General features: G+C 42.3%; 1 long non-coding RNA gene across 1 annotated transcript in view; it reads left to right on the top strand.

The window, feature by feature from the left end:
- The first annotated feature begins 536 nt into the window (after positions 1–536).
- The window catches only part of LOC146766426 (uncharacterized), a 73,724-nt gene continuing 56,892 nt past the window's right edge, over positions 537–17,368 (top strand). The window contains exons 1-2 of the long non-coding RNA XR_014957756.1: positions 537–975; positions 11,544–17,368. The exon at positions 11,544–17,368 is cut by the window's right edge and continues 56,892 nt beyond it. This is a non-coding gene — a long non-coding RNA (uncharacterized LOC146766426). The remainder of the gene's footprint in view (positions 976–11,543) is intronic.

Genomic DNA, 17,368 nt, shown 5'->3' with positions numbered 1-17,368 from the left:
ATGCAGTGAAGCCGCTCTGAGTGGAGTAAAGGAATCCCACTACCAGCCCTGCTGGTTTACAGCCCTCATGCTCTGCCAAGGCAGCAGGCAAAAATATTGCAGTAATAAGATACAAAGTGGGACTTTCAAAATGATTGTTCTTGCCTTATTAGGGATCCCTTGTGCTACACTTTTAAGTAATCTTGTTAAATAGGTGCATTAAGACAACAAGGTAGGGCAAGATGGTAAGATAATGGTTCATGAACCAAGTGTTTATTAGAGGAAAAAGAGAAATGAAAGGCCTTTTCACCCATGAAGTGTCATTATCCCACTCTTTGGCATGCTTTGAAGCCTTCTTGTGATTGTGTAATTAGCCAAATGAGACTGTTAGAGAAAAAAAAGGTAGCATTGACGTCTGTTGGTGCCCTCTCAGCTCCCGCAGGGTGTCAGTGTGCTGGGGGAGCTGGCGCTGTGCTGTGCCCCAGAGGAGCCCCAGAACAGCCCCAGAGCAGCTCCAGAGCAGCTCCAGAGCAGCTCCAGAGCAGCCCCAGAGGAGCCCTGCCCTGGGGGTCTGTGCTGGAGCCCCTCGGGGCACAGGGTCACTCTGGCAGCCTCTGCTCTGGGTCTGCACTGCTGGTGTCACTCGGCCAGGCTGCAGCCAGGCTGGCTGTGCACAATGCAGGATCTGTCTCTGGTGTGCCTCAGGTGTGTCGATGTGTTCTTAGAAATTAAATCCAACGTGCTGTGTCTTTTGCAGCTTTAAGGTCCCTTGGAGCACGGGCCGGTGGCTCGCACAGGTCGTGTCACCCACCCCGAATGCGGCGGCGCTGAGTGGGGCAAGCTGCAGGCCCACCCAGGCAGGGAGGCTCCTGCCCCTTCCCTTTCCTGTGCTGGACCCTCTTCTCTCCTTCACCGGCTCTGTGTCCGTGCAAGCCAGACAAAACCCGTGTTCTGAAGGCAAGAGCGTTTTGCAGATGCAGCAGCGATGTGGCGTGGGTAGGTAATTCCTCCCTGTGCACACAGCAAATCTGTCTTTGAGCTGGGCTCCACCAGGGACTCCTGAGGCCACGGCAGAGCCTGGTGGAGGCTCTGGAGCATCCTGGAGCTCACCTCCTGTGGGCAACTGTGCCCAAGAGTTTTATGGCATCGCACCAGATTTAATAACTAGCTGGTATTTAATTTGGGGTGTGAAATAACATCTGTTATTATATCTAACATAAATATTTACTCGAGAGATTCGACTAAAAAAACATTTGCTTGCCTTCAAAGCCTATCAGTTTCTCATCTGTGGCTGACAAAGAAAGCTTTGAGTGCTTAAATTCATTTATAGAAATTAAATTAAAATTTTCAACACTAAAGCTTCTGTGATTCCAGACACTTTCCTTTCCTTTTATTGTGTTTGACAGCAACTAGATTCTCAAGGTAAGTGGTGGAGTGTAGTCCTATGTAAATGTGTAGCATAAAATGAAAACTGGGGGGAAGAAAAACATTTAAGGTAGGAAATTAGAACAGTTATTGAGTTCCACACTATGGTTAATGAGTGTGCAGAAAGAAAACATCTTCTTGGCCTAGTGAGCTGGAGCATTACAACTGTTGCAACACTTCTTCTGTTTTTAGAAGGAAATAAGTAATAACCCCGACACATGGGAAGTCTTCAGTTTGCATTTTTTAATGCCTCAGGGGAGTGCAGTGTTTCTGGTTTAGAATCTGTTAAAATTTTATTTAAAAGGCAGGTTTTGTTCTGAAAGCAAAACAAAAATTAACATATTAAGCATATCTGTAGGTCAGGAGTCTATGGGAGAGGGCTCGGCTGCTTCACCAGGACATGGCTCTTTCAGAATTGCCCAGCTGAGGTTGGAGGCTGCGGAGGGAAGACTGAAAATTACTGTCCCTTACTGAAACAGAGTCAGTGTATTCAGGATTTATGCTGTGTTGCCCTGGGTATAATTAAAAGCAGCCTGTAATGGTACTGGAGCAGAGGGGGCCTAGGCACAGGTTCTCAGTTTTGGGATCCTTTGGCCTCCTGTCAGGAAGGGGGGCTGGGATGGGGCACTGCTGCCCAGCTGAGCCCTGTTCTGTTCACTGGCTTCAGCCAGAGGCTGTAAATGTCACCCCTCTGCTGTGGGGCAGGAGAGGTGTCCAAAGCTTGCTGGGGACGTGCTGTACCTTCCCATTCAGCCTTTGTCTGCAGTGCTGGTGAGCTTGTACTGTCCCCACTGTTACACTTTCACTGGGGCTTTCTTGTGTGAAGTTGGTAGTGAAATATATTGGCTAAAATCTCTGAGGCTGAACTGAGCCCTGAGATAAATTAAGCAATTCAGTTTTTAAGGTATATGGCATGATGTTGGGAAATAGAAAAAACATCAGAAACCTCTGTGAATGCATCCCTGTGGTTACAGCTAAGGTACAGGGCTGTTTGGTCTGAAGTAATAAAGGTTGCTTCCCCTTGGGCTGATTAGGTGAGTGAGGTGTCTGCTAGCACAGCTTGCAGCTGCTGCTGTCTCGCTGCATGCCTGAGGAGATGCAGTACATGGTTTTGCATGCTTTTGCATTGTGCAGTTTAGGAAAGCTCTTGCACATTTCCTGTGCTGTTTAAAAATCCCTTTGTGCAAAGGTTGAACTATTTTCATCCGATGCTGTTACTGAGCAAGCTGTTGAAAGGTGTAAGCAAGTAGCAAGTCAATCAATATTTTATCCTTTCTAGGCTAATAAGTTCATTATTATTGACACGGTATGGCTGGTTGCCTTCAGTCTGACAAATAACATCCCAAACCAAAGTAATTGGAGCTCTTTTAATGATGCCTTTATTGGGAAATGTCTTGGGGCTGGGCTGGAGGTTGTGGTTGAATCTGAGGAGTCAATTTTTATATTTGACTAGGTATAAATACTATGGGACAGGGCAGGGACCCTCAGTCTGGTCCCTCTCCTGGGGACAAAGGAGCCAGATTGTGAGTTCACATTCCTAGGGAGTGATTCCTGAGTCTGCCTCAGCTCCTTCACCCTTCTCTCCTTTGGCCAGAAATTTCCCTTGGGTCCTGGAGCTCAAGGCTTGGCTGACACCAAAGCATTCTCTAGCACAGCCAGCTTGTGCCCAGCTGCCTCCCTCCACTACCTCTGGCTAAGTTTTCCACTCAGAGCAGGAGGAGCAGGGTTTTGTTTCTTGCTGCCCTGGATGGCTGGGAGCAATTGTGGCCTGAGCCTTGCTACCTCTCGAATTTAAAAGCTGCTCTGAAGTTTGTATTACCTTTTTTTTTTTCTGTTTCCTGGAGATATGTGGAGCTTAAAATTAAATGGTTCAAATCTGGATCAAGATTAAATAATTTGGGTCAGGGCATGTTCTCAGATGCCCTCCAGGAAACACAGTCAGTGGTTAACCTAATCAGCTCCTGTAATTCCACCAAATTCAGCTGAAGCAGCATTTCTACAGTAGAAGGAAACTTGAAGCTTAATAGCAAGAATCCCAACTTTTAAGCTTTGCTTGAGAATAGTTTGGCTCTGGTGTCCTCAGCAAAACCAGAAGCAGTGTTGGGGCATGGGTCAGTCAGCAGCTGGGTCCTGGTGCTTTGTATATGTTGTGATGCCTCTGTGATGGATCAATTAAGTAAGATTCCTGGTTATAGTACAGAAATTATATTGCTGACTTCAAAGTACAAGTCAGTACAAACAGACCAATTTTCAAACTGAAATAGAAATTTAACTAAACCAAGAGTTTCACTGGTTGTCAATGAAGTTTTTTATTTTTCTGTGTATAATTAGGACATACATATGCTTTTCAGTGCTTCCAGAACTTGCAGCCTTCCCTAGAAAGGGCTCTGATCCATAAAGGCTTGTGCTCCATAAAACACAGGCTGACCTTCAGCTTGTGGATTTGCTGGGGTAACCTGTGTGGAATGACAGCCTTCTGCCTGATGGTGCCATTTTATTTGATCGACTCCAAAATCCTTAAGACACACTGGGGGGAGGCCCCAGAGAGTCTGAGCATCTACTTCCACTTGTGCCTTTGAAATTGTGATTTGTCTCGTGATTTGGTGGGTGCTTTTTGTATCATTCTATGTGCATCTTATGAAAAAAGTGGGCAAAGGCATCAAGCAGCTGTTTTTGGAGGCTGGGGTGGCCCAGGTTGATGTGGAACTGTGCTGTGGGCAGTCAGTGTCCCTCTGCCCCCTCAGTGCCATGGTCCCACTGCAGCCCTTGTGGCCCTTCACTGAGAGACATTTGTAAAGAAGATTTTCCCACTTGCAGTGAGAGAGCTCCTGGTTGCATCCAGTGCCTGCTAAAGTAAAAGGAGTCTGCTGAGGCCCCAGATTTCAAGCTCTTGGGGCTGCTGCATATTTCTCTGCTTGGGGGAGAGGCTAAGTGTTTGCAACTTTAGATGTAAAACGTAAAAGCACTTGGTTGTCACATGCCATTAGCTGTTTAGAGCGTGACATCTCAGGAAATGCTTCATCGTAATCCTCAAAATGAAGAAATCTGAAGTGAACTTCAAACTGTTTGCTCAGTTTGGGTATCATGTTGCAGGGTCAGATGGTGAACTCAGAGTTGTACTTAGTCTCAAATTGGTTTAAACTGCAGTCAGGCAGTTCAAGTCCTGAAAAATCAGCTTGTACATTTTCTTTACAAGTAAAACCTAGGAGTAATGTCTGTATGGCAAAACTAGTCCAGATACTCTTCTCCAGCTGTTTTCCCTGAGACACCTTCTGCTCAACAGCACTGTTAGTTTAATCTTATCATCTGCTTGAGTTTGCTCTCCTCTTCCTGCTGCCCAATGAGGAATGGGAAAGGCTGCTCTGAAAAGATACATATTGTCTGCCTGGGCTTTTACCTTGGCAAGTAGCAGTATTTCACCCCCCAAAAAAGCTTGGATCTTGGATAAGGAAGAAAATGGTGCTGATGTCTTGGTTTTGTTCCTCAGGAGTGTTGCTTGCCTGTGCAGTGGTCCAGCAGATGATGTGTCTGGTATGTAAGAATTGCCATCACAGATGGCCAAGGGGGCCTGTAAAAACAGCTTTGTAGTTGTCCTGTTATGAAATTGCTTCACTAACAAGAGTATGAAACATGAAATTATAGTGTTGTGTGGAACAAAGGTTATTCAACTGTCATGCTCAAAGGTCCTATTAAGCTGTCAGCTTGGTCTGCTTTGTCCTTGATTTTGCTCCACTGAAATTTAACATGGTTTCACTTCTCAAAGCCAAATCTTTCCATACTGACCTCTGTCTCCACCCTGGTTAATGCCCTTCAGAAAGATTTTTTTTTGTTACTTCAAGATGTCATGATTGTCACTGGTCAGAAGTCCTTCATTCCTTGTTTATTTTTCTTTTTAACATCATGGCCCACATTCATTCCTGTGTATCTCTAGGGTACTAATTTGCCTCTAGGAGGGTACATTTGGCTGGTGGGCTGATAGCTATGCAAGCATGTTGGCTGTCCATAATTCAAATTAAATCCAGGTCTGGGTGAGAGTATTTGCAGATTAATTCATATGAATCTTTGTGAAGAAACCATGATAGACCTGACAGTGACTTTAATGGTGGTGTAGTAATAAGTTATGATTGCTGTGATCAGGGATAGACTTTTTCTTTGCTAATAGCTATGGTTAGGTATTGTATTGTAAGAACTTCTTCTAACTTGTGTTGATACAGGGAAAACATATTTCCATTAAAGAATGTCTTTGGAGTGATTTTTACTTTATTTCCATTTTATTCCTTGCTGATTTACTTCAGACTAACTATTACTGGTATTTGTTGGCTAGATTGTTTCCCACAATGTATCAAGCAGTTGTGGCCCTCTTGTTTCTTGAGGAGTGTTCTGATTCTGACATGGGCATGAACAAAGCTTCTGACCAGCTCTGCATCCCCTCCTTGTGCTGTAGGCATTGCTCAACCTTCTGCTTCTCTGCTTGTGCCATAGCACCCTTCTCAGGCTGGGCCTCTTGTCACTCATCTTCATGGGATGAAGGTCTCCTCAGAGAAGAGGGAGACCATCATATCATACAAGACTAGTAATAACACTGAATGATCTGTAATTGATGTGACTGTGTGAATCATCTGCTGTTTTGTTTTAATATTGGAGACCAAGGGCTGGGCAAAATGAGAGAGAGCTATAAATTGCTGAGAGGGTTTGCCTTAAATTTGTCAATCCCTTGTACAACATCTGCATGTTGTTTTGCTTTCTTCCCTGCCACTTTGAGAGCCCTGAATCAGTGAGGAACAGATAGTTCAGTTCTTAAAGCAGTGCTTCTGTAACTACACACAGTTGGGGAATGTGCTTCTGGTGGATTTGTTCCATGAAATGCAAGAGAAGTATTCATGAGTACATAAAATAACAGACTAATCAAAGAAATAAACAAGAACAAGTCTGTAATCTTCACAAAATTGGGGGAAAAAAGTGCTTCTGATGGACTTGCTCCTACTGTTTTCTTTGTAGCTGTTTCCAGAGCTCAGACCATCTGTTCCTTGTTGTAGGTTGTTAAGTGAAATGTGCTGCCAATACAAATAGCTCTGCTTGATGTTTGTTTGCATAAATTGTTTTGAAAGCTTCATGACGAATTTTAAGGATTACTTACAGGGGTAGGACTCTGGAGGAGGAAATATAAATTTGATGATGCATGTTGGAATCCATTAATTTGTTTGGAATTTATAATAAAAGCGAACATTCTATGTGTTTGTTGGAGGGGAGGGAAACAATTTCAAGTCGAGCCCAGAAGGTTATGGTGACAATATGCTAATTTGGCCATATCACAGTAAATGTGATCAATCTGCCTTCACATCTAAGTACAGTTGCCTTCACTTGCCCAAATAAACTATTCAGTATATCTAACTCACAAAATTTCAAAGCCAAGCCTGCTTGGGTTTTGTGTGCCTTGGGAATCTCACACTCAGTTTTGTCTCTCTCTTTGCTATTGGACATTTGTGTGGGAGCAGTGCTGGAGGGGAGCGAGGGAAGGGGAGGGCAGTTTCACCTGGCTGCTGCTGGTTATTGTGGCATCTGTGTTGGTGTTGTCATGGGTGCTGTGGCACGTGGGGAGATTATTCCTGCTTCCCAAAACTGGTGATCTGAAGGCTGGAAAGAAGACAGAGGAAATGTGCCTAAGGAGCGAGAAAGGATTTGAGTAAAGCCCTTTCTTTAGTCAGTGACAGAGCTTGTGTAGTCAAACTTCTTCAAAAGGAGGATGCTTCATGATAGGGAAGTGTTTGCAGAAGCAACTCTTTTTTTTCCTTGCAGTTGTTTGCCTCTTCTTCGTAAGGATATAATATCTAGTGCCTTATCTTTAACCTTACAGTCTAGGAGCTTCAAGTGGTTGAAAATCAAGTGGCTGCCTCCCTTCTCACCAAACCATTGGGTCTGAATTTGGAATCACTGCCCAGTCAGACATTCCTCTTGTCTCTGAAACTGTACATTAAAAATGCAGCTACACAAACACACACACACACACACACACACACACATACACATGCTCCTTAGCTGCTCATCACAGCTTTGCAGTGGTAATTCTCTGGTTTTAAGTGAATTGACCTGGCTGCTTTCATCTTCAGGTAATGCAGCCCCAGTTTATAATTCAGACCAGGAGCTTATGGAGATTTAGAAAGAGGCCCAGAGCTTTGCTTTACTGTGCCAGTTAAAGCATTTATACTGATGACAGTTAAATTGTTGAGGGCTCTGTTATTCATTTACATCACAGACACTAAGGTCCTCTGACGACCTACTGCAAATGTAAGCCAGATGTACCTAAACATATCTATTGTACATTTTACTTCATTTCAAACACTTCTCCTGACTTTCAACTCAAACCTTCTGTCTGTCTTGTCATGCTACAGTATTTAATGATATTTTATTGCATTAGTTCACAAAACCCTTGAGTTTTTCAGTTGTCCTAAGCTAATGGACTGGATCTGTACCCATTTGCTAATACAAGATCTTTTTTAGTAGGTAGCAGAGCTATTAAACATAAATCAAGGTTTCAGATAAAATATTAGGTTTCTGCTGCATCTTACAAAAGGACAGTCTACAGTCCTTTTGTAAAATATCAGTTTTACCTGATGATTGTATCTTACAAGCTATAGTTAAATCTTGTTTGTGGATTTACTGCATTCCATACCCAGTAATTTCATACAAATCCATAATGATTATTTTGTATATTCCTTTCATTTAGCTCATAAAAGAAACCACATAGTTTGCTAGCTGTAGCAATGAGAGCCATCCACTATTATTACCTTTGGAAGGATGCACAGAGAAACTAATTTTTAATAAAAAGGTAATGTTTTTACTATTTAACCTGTATATCAAAAATCAGACAGTAAAGAGAGAATTCTGCCTTGATAAAACAGAAATAGCCAGGCTTGCAGGAAGAAAAACAACATGTCACAGCACTCAAAATCTTTATATATTCCTTTGAAAAATAGGTTAAAATAGTATAAGCTTTGGTAGACACTTTATGATTTTATTGTCATACTTTTGTGAGTAAACAGGTGTCTCCTATTCACCTTTGGAGCAGTGACTCTTCCTTTTGGAAGACAAAGGTTGGTTGTTTGGCATGCTCCCTGGTCCCAGCTGTAGAAAGTGCTTGAACAGAGACTTGGCTTAACATGGGTTTTGGTACATCCTTCTAAAGTGTCTCCACTCCCTGCTGCTATTTTAAGTACACACACAAATCCTTCTGAAGAAAATGTGATAGTGGTTAGGCTGTCCTGAAGTATTGTTCTTGATAGGAAAGCACTGAAGGATACCATTAGGAGCATATGCTCTCTCAGTGTGGGTTGCAGAGGATATAACTGCACTGTTATTTGTACCAGAGCAAGCCAAGAAACATGTGACACAACTTGATCTCATTTTTACCCATGTAAATCTGGAGGATTTTTAAAACAAGTTTATGAGTTGGTTTAAAATTACATATTGTGAAGCACAGCACAGTGTGGCTTGTTTCTTGGTCAGAATGTACACACAGTCAATTGGAGCTGGTTGGGAGCTCCTGATAAAATATTTCTTTGGAAATATTGATGGAATGAAAGAAAGCTTTTGTGATGATGGATCTGTCTGAGAGTGTCTTGTGTCTGAAATAAGGAAGGGAACAAACTGGGACTGTTCACCCAAAATAGCTGCAAGGATATCCCAGGGATATGGGAACCCCAGGTTCAAGTTCCCTCACAGCTCAAGCCTTGTACTTATATGGGGTGAGTATGTCCCATTTTGGGGTGGTAGGATGCAATTTGTTGAAGTTTTGTGCTGGAATGCAGTGCAGAAAGAAAACTAGCTTAGAAACATCAACCATTTCCTTGTCAAACAGGATTCTTGATTGTAGCTTGCAGTGCAGCTGTTCTTTCTTCAAACTTGAGTCTGCCCTGGCTTGGAGGCAATGGTACCACCACCATAATTTTTGTTGTCCTCTGCTGTAGCAGGATCTATCATGCTCCTCAGCAATACAGGGTATCAAAAGGAGAAGGCAAGTAAATGGATACATGTTGCTGTTGCAAAGCAACAACAATTCAATTCCACTTTTATATAGGTTTTATGGACCTGTCTTGCAGACTAAGTTTGGTCTGATGTTTTTATTTGGTCAACATTTTGTCATATAAACTTGCAAATGCATCTACCTTGGGGCCAGGCTAGTGAGGCCAGATACCTTTATTCTAGGTGATAACACCAGAGTGACCTTATAGAGACTCTGTTTCTCCAAAGAAAAACAATGTTAACTGTTGACTACACACTATCACTTGAAATACAGTGCTGTTTTAAACACATGGGACTTGTCATCCTGTATCACTGAAAAAACAGAAGCAAGCATGCTGGCCAGTGGGTAAAAGTGGTTTTTCTTTCAACATTGCCTCAAGTGAACAAAAAAACCAAACACCCCAAACCCCACATCTAAGCTTTATGTGTAAGCCATTAGAGCTAACAGTGTCAGGAGTGTGATCACCTTTGTGAACATTTAGGAGACAAAATAACAGTTGCAGCTGAAGGTGGCTCAGGCTGTTGCTGAGCTGAGCCTCTGTCTGTGGCTGGGGCTTGGCGTTTGCAGGTCAAGGCATCTCCTACAGCTGTTTGGAGTTCTGGGGGGCTGCTGACTTGGGGGCCATTGCGTGGGCTCTGGGGATGACCCCAGCTCTCCACTGGATGTCAGTGTTCCCCAGGAATGCAGCTGCCAGAGCACTTATCTGGCAGTAAAAAAAAAAAAAGGCGGGGGGGGGGGGGGTGGGGTGGGTAGAAAGGCTAAAGAAAATTAAAGAACAAAGCAACCTTGACTCTTTAGCAAAGTCATTTAAGAACAAGTTTTGTGACTGTTCAGCCTGAATTATAAGGCAAACCTTGACAGAAAGATCATGTTTACACTAAAACACATCTTACACAACTTCCGGGCTCACATGCCAAAAAGAGTTGGGTTTAGTTTCAGAAAAAACAAATGAACATTCTTCACTCATCTCCCTACAGTTTTGATATTTTGATATGCTGCAAAGTGAGTGATTCTGTTTTTGTCTCTGACAGTTTTCCTTTTTTCAATAGCCACACAAAAATATTTTTTCAAATCAGTGAAAGCATGAGCATGTCACTAAATGATTGATTGCTTGCTGGGTTTCAGCCTTTGATAATTAAGCTTAACACAATGTCTCCTCTTCACTAGAGAATGGTATTGTGCCAAATTCAAAAGACACATGAAAAATTGAAATCAGAAAATAAAAACCTTTTAAAAACCAACTGCTCCCATCTGTTGTGCAGCTCAGAAGGGAATGCAACAGTGAAGAGACACAGAACACGTAAAACAGGAGGAGGAAGAATGGTGAGCTTTGAGGCTCCACCTTCCACACTCACAGAAGTGCCTTCCTGGGAAGGTCTTGCTTCCTGAAGATCTCTGGATCTTGGTTGTTTGTTTTTTTGTTGTTATTGTTTTTAATTTGCTAAAATGGATTCACGAAGGGAATTTGAACAAGGATTTTGCTGAACAGCTGAGTGGGTTTTTTAGCACGTGTCCTGTGTCTTTACAGACTTATTGGCAATTTGTTGAGTGTGTAGGCCTGCATCTTACTTGGAACAAGTTGTTTCTGACAAAAGGGCAGATTTCTGAACGGAAGTCCAGAAGGGAGTTCTGGCCATGAAATGGTGTACATTTGAGGGCCTTCTCATGAATTCAGAAAAAAACAGCCCAAATCCTGAAGTGCTCTTTCATTATGAGTTTTCTCAGCAATATTAACAAGCCTTGTATTAGCAAATCTGATCTTAGCAAGTCTGTTGCAAGGTTAGCTCCTTTGGTCAGGCACAAGGTTTAGGCTAGAGTATTTAAACTACAACAACAAAAAAAAAAGAAGATTAAAATGTCTGAGAGCCCTGGCTGACCTAAGAATTAGAGGGGAGCATCATCGTGAAAGTTCTGGTGCTTTCAGTTGAGGTCTCTTGACCTTTAAGTCCCAGAAGAATAGCAGTATTCCAGGATCAGGGCTTGGCTTTACAAAAACTTGAAGTCAGGAGTCCCCCATGCAGCTCATGGCGAACTTTCCTTTGGGAAATACTTTTGGCCTGATACTTAGTCCAGTTAATTCAGTCAACCCAAGATAAGAATGTGCTCTTTTGCATTACAGAGCCACCCGTAAAGAAATGAGCCTGTCCCTGGGGCCAGCAATGACAAACCAAGCTATGAACTGACCTTGCTGCATGTCTCCCATGAGAGAGGTAAGGAGTGTACAGAGAGAGGCATTGAGCAGCCCTGAAAGGTGAGTAAAGCTTGGGACTGACTGCCCCACATGCCTATGATGTTCCAGAGGTGTTTTTCTACACCTGGAGTAGTTTCTTACTGTGATAGTCATGCACAGCACAATGTTGAAGTGAAGTTCTGCTGGAGAAATGTGGTGGATAGGGATTGCATAGCTTCCTCTGGAAGTGGCCTGTGTTTGATGGAAAGCAGTGACCCCAGGTCATTAATTCTCTTTACATTTTGTGACAGAATATATGCGTGTGATGTGCAAACTATTTAGAGACATGAGAGAGCAAACCACCTGTATCCAAAAGGTACTTTCATGTCTCTCTGAGACTGGTAGCCAGACCTGTTTCAAGAAAGGGATTCTGGACAAAATTGAAAAAATCTGGGCAAAAATTTATTTTTGGAAAAAATAGAAATTCACCAATAGGAAACGAATAAACCAGACTGAGAAGCATTTTCCTCTTGCAGCTGGTTGAAGGACTGACTTTTTTAGAAGCTCTGCAACCTCTTGAGCTCCTGTAAAGCTATGCCAGAGGGGTTGACTGAAACACTTTTTAAAAATTGGATTACTTTATACTGTTCCTCAAGGTTGTCAGCATTGTCCAAGTTAAGCTCCTTGTCTTGCTCCTTGTTAAGCTTCCTGTCTTCTGTAAAATCTTATCAACTGTTGTATAAAAAGCATGTCTGCTTTGCATTTTTATCCTCCCCTTTGTTCATTGCCTCGTTTTCCAGCCTAAACTGTCATAATATAGTAGGCCAGGAGTTACAGTATTTAATGTCTCACAAATGTAGGCAAGGAAAACTGCAAGTAAATGAGTTACTGTGTTAAGTTGATTTTTGACTAGTGAATAAAAGCAACTTGTGTATGTGTGACTGATGGTGAATTTCAGTTAAGGCCATGGTGCTAAAAGTAGGGGCAGGCAAGACACAGTGGAGCTGTGCAGTCAGACCTGGTTTTGAGTTGCAGCAGGAAAGACTGAACCTTGTGACATTTAGATACAATGCAAAGTTATTTGATTTGCTCTTTTTAATCTTCTAGGTTAAGTTTTTATATGAAAGTAGAAGAAAATGGCAAACAGCATCAATATAAGAAGTGAGATGCTTGCCTGTAACTTTAGGAATTTGTCTGACTGATGCTAAAGGTGTCTTCTGCTGATTACTGAAATATTTTCTGAATTAGATACAGCTGGGGAACTGTCTGATGGGAAGCTGAAAACTGGTCTGTCCTGTAGTGCCTGTAGTCAAACATGCTGAGAATCTCTTCCCTCTTCCCCTGACTTTTTTGAGGTGTCAAATACCTGTAAAGCTCTGGAGGGATATAAACCTGGTGAGCTCTGCTGTATTCACTGAATTCCAATAATAAGTTAAAGGGGCAGATAGAAGTGGCTGATTGACTGCAGGGGTGGATGCAGCACTCCTCCTGCTGAGAAGCCAGGCTGCAGAAATCCTGTCCAACTGACATCAATGGGAAATGGGCATCTGGGCTGCTAATTCTGTCTGTGATTCTTTGTAAAATGTAATCTTTACCGTTCATCCCTACAATGTGTTTTCTTTCCCTGTGACCACCACACAGTGTTTATTTGATCATGCTGAGAACCCACATCCTATCTGGTCTTCTAACTTTTTCCTTTGGAAAGAGATAACGAAGGAAGGGGGATCAGAGCAGCAAGGGAGAGTGGGGTATTGTGAATAAATTTCCTATTTGCATCTGTACTGTTAGTCACAGTTGAATATTCAAAACTCCTGTTATTTTCAGCAGCCATTATAAAGTGAGGCTTTAAATTCTGTATGATTTTTAGTGGAGATGTAGTTTTGGCTTTTGTTTTTCTTCGAAGAAAGATACAGGCATTGCTTCACACTGGGAGGCTTATGAAGTTCAGGCTGTGCATGTGGGAATTAGAAACAAATAGGCTTAATTTCCTAAGGTCTTACAGGACTGTTAATGGTTAAGCATTGCTGAGGGACTGTGCTTTCTTCCTTTACCAGTTCTCTCCCCTTCATCTCGAGGAACAACATTTTAACTTCATACAGTCACTAGGAAAAAGAATTACTTTGTAAGTGACCCTTGAATATTTTGGTTCTTGTGGCTGACCCTGGGTTAAAGGATACCAAGATAGCTCAAGCCTGCTTTTTGTCAGCGTTTCCACTCTACAGGAACTCCTGGAGATGCCTTGGTGGGAATCCAGTGATAAAACTGGAGCTCATTTCTCACTTACAGAAAGGAAAACAAAACTGAGGAAAGAATGCTTCCTGCTACTCTTTGGTTAGTCGATAAGCTTAATTGGCCAGGCTTGCCTGCTGTACATTGATTGTACCTACTAATAAAAGAGCTATTGATTGGCACTTTATTTAGCACTGGCTTGCATGGACTATAGTTCCTGCTAATGTTATTATTACATCAACCTTTTCCTGTTCCCCAGTTCTTTAGTGCAATAAATTATGTCAGATGCCTCTAGTGTTTTCAATATTCTTGGACGGTTTTCTTTAGGTTTTTGACCTCCTTAGTACATAGTGTGTCATCTCTAAGATGTGTGAAAATGGCTAATGGGATGCAGGAGGAATGTAGATGCTAACCTGTTGTGGAAAAGTACTGGAATTGTTATGCCTACATTTTGGTTTAATTTGCCCTCAGAAATCAAAGAAATTGATATTCCTTGACATCCATTTAACGTGACTGTGATTAGTGAGCAGTGGTGGCAGGTTAATGGAGACAAATATCTCTATCTGGAAACTTGCACTGTCTTTGTAACCTTGTTATTACCAGTAGTATCTCACTTCTTACAGCCCAGAGCAGTGGTCATGTGCCTGTCACTGGAGCAGATCTGGGACCTCTTTGGTGAGGCCAAAACAGAGGGATTTGGAGCTCCAGAAGGTAAACTGGTGTTTTAGACCTGGTTTTGGTCAGTCCCAAGTCTGCCACCATAAGTCCCATTATTGTGGATGAATTATTTCATTTTCTGCATTTCATTTATGAAATGAACATGGCTAGATCCTAGCACAAAGTCTGGCTTCAGCAGAGGTACTATGTGTGCTACTGTATATTTCTCCTTAGTGAGTTTTATGAAGAAAAGATTTTGGATGTCAATGGAAGTTTGGTAGAAATGCACAAGAGCTACTTAGTACTAGTACATAGTCCTCCCTTTCTCTTGATAATAACAGTGAAAAAAATTAAAAATTAAAAATATTCACATTTTTAGTTGTAGACGAGTTTAGAGGGAGTTTGTTTTTTAAAGTTTTTTGATCCACTTTCAGCCTTTGCAGCTGGATGGAGGTGCTTTGTGCGAGCATTACTTAAAAGCACTAATGAATGTAATGTAATACCTAATTCTTTACTTGCTAAACTTAAAATTCAGGAGACATGGCTACAATTGGTGCTCTAACAATTATTTTGCATTCTCCCCCATGCCCATCAAATAATCCTCAGATGAAAAAATATTTGTGTTTAATAAAAAGTTGGCAGCAAAATGTTGCTTGTTTCCTCTTATTAAGGCTGTTTATGCTGGCATTTATTTCTAATGCTTTTGAAAGAACCTTGTCTTTAAGAATTCTTTTTTTTTTTTTTAATAAAAAAACAAATCGCCAAAGCAATCCCCCATGAAGAAAACATTTTACATCTCAAAAAACAAGACTAGCAAATAACTCTGTATGACATTCCAAAGTAAACTGTGTTTTTTCACAACTCTAGAGGTTTAATTGTCAGAAGACTGGCATGTGAGGATCCTGACTGGAGGTGTGAAAGCCCAGAGCCTTGGTTTTGATGCAATAATGGCAATAAAGGCAGTGCTGACTTATAGCAGTTGAGGATCTGGCCCTGAGGAGCCTTGACCTTGCTTGTGAGTCTTGGTAGTTTTAGATCTGCAGTCTTGCTTCTCACTCTCAATATGATACATCCCATGAGGAATAAATTACCTGTGCTTTGCCTAGGAGAGCTCTGCTACAACTTCATTGAGTTTTGCATTGTGATATTCACTACTCATTTCAGTGAGTTTTGCATTGCCATATTTTTGTTTCAGTGAGTTTTTAACTTGTGGATGCTGCCCTATATAGCAACACTTCTTACATCCCCTCGTATTTTGTGGATTTCAGCAGTGGAGTGGGCGGATGATGCTTGCTGCAGTTGTTTCAGGTCTCTTTAGCCCTGCTGGGCTGCCCCATAATACCACAGGAGGGGTAAGGGCTGGTGCTGTGCAGCACAGCAGGAGTCAGGCTGCTGCTGGAAACTTGAAGCAGTTGTGAAAAGTCTGCTGTGTCTGTGCACACTGTGACTTGAAGTGTTTTATGAATCTGACAGCCTGGCTCCCTCTCACAGGGGGAGGGGAGACTCTCTGGAGTTGCCCCCTGCCAAACTGCAACTGCCTCCTCCAAACCTTGCCACAGCTCAAGCCAGTGTTCAAATAAGGGCTATAAAATATGAATGTGCACCAAGGCCAGCTATTTTAACAGGGCTGTAACTACTGCAGATAATGTGACAACCCTGTGCCCTGCAATAATAAATGCTGGCACTGGGATGCTCATAGGAAATGCTCTGAGACACATAGGAAATGTTTGGTAAGACTACAGAACAAACTGGAACAGGACCCATAACAGAAGATGTTAGTGAAGTGAGGGTGTATTGGGAAATGCAATATTAACCCAGAAATCCAGACCACAGAATGTAAATGTAGGTTAGAAATTGGTCTCTTCTGCTGTTAGTGTTCCTTCCAGATGCTCCTCTGCTCTGAGCTTGGCTCCTGGAGGAAAGGTTCCATTCTTTAGATGGGACAAGGTAAAAAACAGTAAGCTAATTCCATATTTGTTTTTCAAGATGCAAAATTCAGCTTTACAACTTGCATTCAGATATACCAGGGTGAGTTTGACAGGCCTTCATACCTCATGGTGCTCCCAAGGCAAGTATTAATTGCCCCATAAAACACACTGTGTCATGTCTTGTGGCTCAACATGTTACAGGTCTGTGCAAACTTGTTTTATAGCCCTAACAGCCCACTACTGCTTCTGAGAAATGTTTTCCTTTTAATGGGGGAAAGAAAAACAGCATTTAAAAATATTATAATGGTGACAAGGAAGAAAGAATGCTATAGAATTTCCATGGGCCAGGAAAACTGTCACAGATTAAACACCTGTTATAAATGGGTGCACATATATTATTTTGTGTTAGGGGGGTCTTCTGTCTAGAGAACAAATCCATTTCCCCTAATTTGACACCCTACCTGGTATCTGGGCCAAATGTTGCCTTAATTTGTCTTAAGGTAGTAGCAGAAGAGAGTATGTGCAACTGCAGCCACATCCCCTGGCTCAGCTGTGCACCAGTGAAGCTGTGCTTGGTGCCCCAGAACGTGCCAGCGGCTTCATAGCCTCATTGCCTGCAAGAGCCAGCTGCTGTGGGTCTGACTCTTATTCACCCAGGATGTTTCCACAGCAATTATGACAACTGAGAACAGCAGAGCAGACCTCTTGGCCATTGAGAATTGTGATTGTCCTTTCCAAGTCTTCCAGTTCCCACTCCCACATCTCCAGGAATGACAATGAGAAAACCAACGAGCAGATTACAGCCTAGCCCCAAAGATTCACACATGGTGTTGCTTTACTGGGGTCAAAAAGGATTATTTCCAATGTCTAATCACAAGCATGTGGCTTGAGCCTGATCAGAGTAAGCTCAGTTCCTTGGCCCATTCCTTCCTGGTTGTCTTTCCAATCTTAATTCTAGGC

This window comes from Lonchura striata, chromosome 11, assembly GCF_050655825.1.
Source record: "Lonchura striata isolate lonStrDom1 chromosome 11, ASM5065582v1, whole genome shotgun sequence".
NCBI classification, from domain to species: Eukaryota; Metazoa; Chordata; class Aves; order Passeriformes; family Estrildidae; genus Lonchura; species Lonchura striata.
Note: the sequence above shows the minus strand (reverse complement) of the source record. Positions and strands in the feature narration are given on the sequence as shown.